Consider the following 3,792-nt stretch of genomic DNA (forward strand, 5'->3'; position numbering starts at 1 on the left):
ACTGTCACATGCACAAATTACTTGGAAAAAAAGTATTTGGTTTTCAGGAGTTAGAAATCCACAGAAAGAGTAAGGAAAGCATCATAGTGTTCTTGGGGGGAGCCCACTTCCAAGCTAAGAGCACAGTGCCTGATCTTTCTCCCTCATAACTCCCATTCTGGGGAGGACAGAACAGTTTATCATGTACCCACTTGTGCTTCTACATTCTATACCTCTTGCTTTGCTTAACATCTGGGTTATCTTTTTCCTATATCAGATCAATGCTGGCTGCCAGAATCCTCTGGGAGGCCTCAAGGTCTATCTAAAATTTTCCTACTTCTCCAAACAGACACAACTGCCAGGATGCTAGTGCCGATCAGGGCAGATTCCTATTTTTTTACTTCAATAAGTAGGTTTCCTGCTGTTCACTTGCTCAATGTGAAAACTCAGAAAACATGCTGAGGATGCTATACCTTTCTGCAAAGTCTCTCTAGTCCATGCACACGCACACAGAGCTTAGTTTTTAAAGTAGTAATAATTAGAAGTAGACAGACATAGATTTAGATCCCAGCTCTCTCAGCTTGTGCTTTAATTATCCTTTTTTGATCCCCCCCAAATGGAACAATCATGGCTTCTCTTTGGGGTTATTGGGCACACAGAAGATTCAAATAAGTAGAAGCTTTTACTATGATGATGATGATAATAGGTGAGTTTAGTTGCTAGTAGCAAAATGAGAAGAGAAATGCTGTTTATATACAGTGTAAGATGATATGAAGGGACCAGTGAAGGAAGAAATTGACAGACTTGGAGCTACCGTAAGTTTTACGCATCCATGAAGTTGGACAAAGCTGAGCAATGAGGACCAGCCTGCTTCACCGATAGGCCTCCACTGGGTGAATACACTGTGACCCTGACCCTCACCCTCAGAGGTTCAGAAATCTAATCCCATCCAGACATCATCTCACTCAGGGAGGCTGACTTAGACTGAAAAACTCACAGAGGCCTGTGCATAAGACCAGCTGTCCACTGATCTCATGCACTACACACACACATCTGCCTAACCAGCATATTCACTCCCTGGAATCAAGCAACATGGGATGACCAGAAAGTACCCAGAAACTCTGGAATCCTGAGAGAGAAGTTAGGGGGGGCTTTGTTGTTTGTCTGTTTGTTTGTTTAGATAAGGGATAGGGTCTTACTATATTGCCCAGGCTGTTCTCAAACTCCTAGACTCAAGCAGTCCTCCTGCCGCAGCCTCTCAAGTAACTGGGACTATAGGCATGTGCCACCGCACCCAGCTGAGAAGTTACTTTTAACACTGAAACATACAATGGCCTCAGCCCTCATTAATTGACTACACAAGTCTCCATAACAGAGATACCTGACAGAGGGCCAGACATTCTTGTAAGAGACCAAAGAGGTATAGCCAGAATTCTCCTCTCAGAGTCTCCTTTCTTTGCCCCTAAGATTAACAAACTTCTCTTCAGATCAATGAATTCCTTCTTTAGATATATTTATACTTTCAGTCAGTGTAGTCTCCTGCCTGGGTACCTCTGATAACAGGTGGATTTTAACTCTGAAAAGGGCTTAAAGGACAAGGGTATTTCCAAGTTCTTGGAGTAGGGGGAAAGGTTATCAGTAGGTAACTAAGGATAGGACGGTCTACAGGTGCAATAATTTCTGCCTTCCTCATCTCCCAGAGAGTTGCAAGGACATAGGAAATTGGAACCATCATCTTGGTGTCAGAAGGGACCTCCTTCACTTTACAGATGGAACTTTCCCAGTGCCATGCTGGCAGCTTGGACCACACACTCCGTTCTTTAAACCAAAATTTTCTCTCTAGAATTCCTTTCTTATCTCCTTTCCCTGGTCTTTATCTGGGGGCAAAACAAAAGCAGTGAAAACTATAATTTGATGTTTTCCCCAGACACTCCCTGGCTCAAAGTAGCTCTAGACCCTTGGGCACGAGCCAGCAAAAGAGTGATTGGCTGGTTGCTCTCTGACTCTGCCAGCCTCTCTCTCTAGTCTAGAGGGTTTCCCTGGGCACTCTGTGGCAGAGCTTCCGGCTGAATGCTTAGCTGGGTCACAGGCATTTCACCAAGATGTATTCCCCTCCCCAAAGCCATCACCAAGAAGTTATGATCACTAAAATGAGTTTAGAGCTTGGGGCTGAGGGATAGCTATGGTCTCAAGGCCTCACCTTTCTCCACCCTGTCCCTCTCCTCCATGAACTGGACCACTGGCTGTGTCACTTCAGTCTTCAATTTGTGTGACAAAGCATTTTTCCACTCTATTCCCAGGGCAGCGATCAGGACTCCAGAAATCATATAAACCCCTGTCTCTTCTCTTTGAAGTTAAACTCCCAAGTCCTTAGGAGATTGTCTGGCACCAGGTTTTTTTCTCCAACAAGTGATCAATGAATTCACACTATAAGCATAACCAATTGCTATTTGACATTAGCAACATACTAAAACATCACCACATCCTCTGGGTAAGACTCTTGCCAAAAATATTTTTCCTGAATCTAATCTTGAGGAAACAATCAGACAATCCAGGATATGGGACTTTACAAGACAACTGGCATGGACTCTAAAAACAAAAGTCAATGTTATAACATTAACAAAGGCAGAAAAAATGGCAGGGGATAATTATAGACCTGTGCTGTTGAATAGACCTTTCTGTGATGGTGGAAATAATCTGTGTCTGGGCTGTCCAGTATAGTAGCTGCTAGCCAAATGTGTCTATTGAACACTTGAAACATGGCTAGGTGACTGATGAACTGGTTTTTAAGTTTATTTAACTTTAATTACTTTAAATGTAAATAAACACACATGGCTACTGGCTTCCATTTGGATATAGCATAGTTCTAGAAAAAGAGAGTAAGAAATAGACTAACCAAATGCCTGCATAAAGCTTGACTGTATTCTGTATCAGAAGTAGGTGAGGAGTGGGAAAAAATATTCCTGGGGTATAGAGACATGTAAATGTAAACTGGCTATTAGATGATATTATTGGGTTAAGGGTGATTTTCTTAGGTGTGGTACAGTGTTTTAGTGTTGTAGGACAATTTCATTACTAGAAGCTCTATACTTAAGTATTTAAGGATGAAGGGTCTGCTACTTACTTTCAAATAGTTCAACATGCACACAACGAGACAAAACAGATGTGGCGAAATGTAATTGGTAAATCTAGCTGAAGGACATACTGGTATGCACTGTACACTTCTTTTAGCTTTTCTATGGGTTTGAAAAAAAATTCAACATAAAACGTGGGAAGTAAAAAAGAAAGAAACAGACAACCATAGAAGTGTGATAGCAACACAGCAAGGCTGGCCACTTTCTCCAGCTCCCAAAAGACTATTCCAAACATATACCAGTAGGCCCTTGAACAGAACAGTTTGAATGCAGATCCACTTAACACATGGACTTTCTTCAGCCTCTGCCACCCTGAGACAGCAAGACCAATCTCTCCACTTTCTCCTCCTCCTTGGCCTACCCAACATACAGATAACAAGGATGAAAATCTTTATGATGATCCAATTCCACTTAACAAATAATCAATATATCTTCTCTTCCTTATAATTTTCTTAACCACATTTTCTTTTCTCTCGTTGACTTTATTGTAAAAATTTAGTATATAAGCAAGGCACATCTGTAGTTCCACGTATTCAGGAGGCTGAGGCAGGAGGATTGGCTTGAGCCCAGGAGTTTGAGGCCAGCCTGGACAACATAGGGAAACACATCATCTTTAAAAAAAGAAGAAGAAGAAGAATACAGAGTATAAAATATATAATACATGTAACACCAAAAAAAA

Source organism: Otolemur garnettii, unplaced genomic scaffold (assembly GCF_000181295.1).
Source record: "Otolemur garnettii isolate 467f Iridium unplaced genomic scaffold, OtoGar3 scaffold00055, whole genome shotgun sequence".
NCBI lineage: Eukaryota > Metazoa > Chordata > Mammalia > Primates > Galagidae > Otolemur > Otolemur garnettii.